This window comes from Lichenostomus cassidix, chromosome 5 (genome assembly GCF_008360975.1).
Source record: "Lichenostomus cassidix isolate B80296 chromosome 5, HeHo_3.0, whole genome shotgun sequence".
Lineage (NCBI taxonomy): Eukaryota > Metazoa > Chordata > Aves > Passeriformes > Meliphagidae > Lichenostomus > Lichenostomus cassidix.
In genome coordinates, this window is record NC_139486.1 from 38181482 (window position 1) to 38181703 (window position 222).

Here is a 222-nt window from a genome sequence, read left to right on the forward strand (position 1 = left end):
ACAACTGCAAAAGATGCTCGTTCTGAGAGAGATCTGCTGGCAACCAGCGACAACGGATCCCATGCAAAGAGGGAGAGGCCGTTCAGCTCAGTTCTCTCCATTCAGTCAGTTTATTTGACAGCCAAGTCTGCTCCAAGCAGATGGGCCAGGCACGGCCAACACAAGCAGGTTGCAGGTCAACCTCAGTGCCTTGACGTGAGACAGTGTTCTCCAAAAAACCAC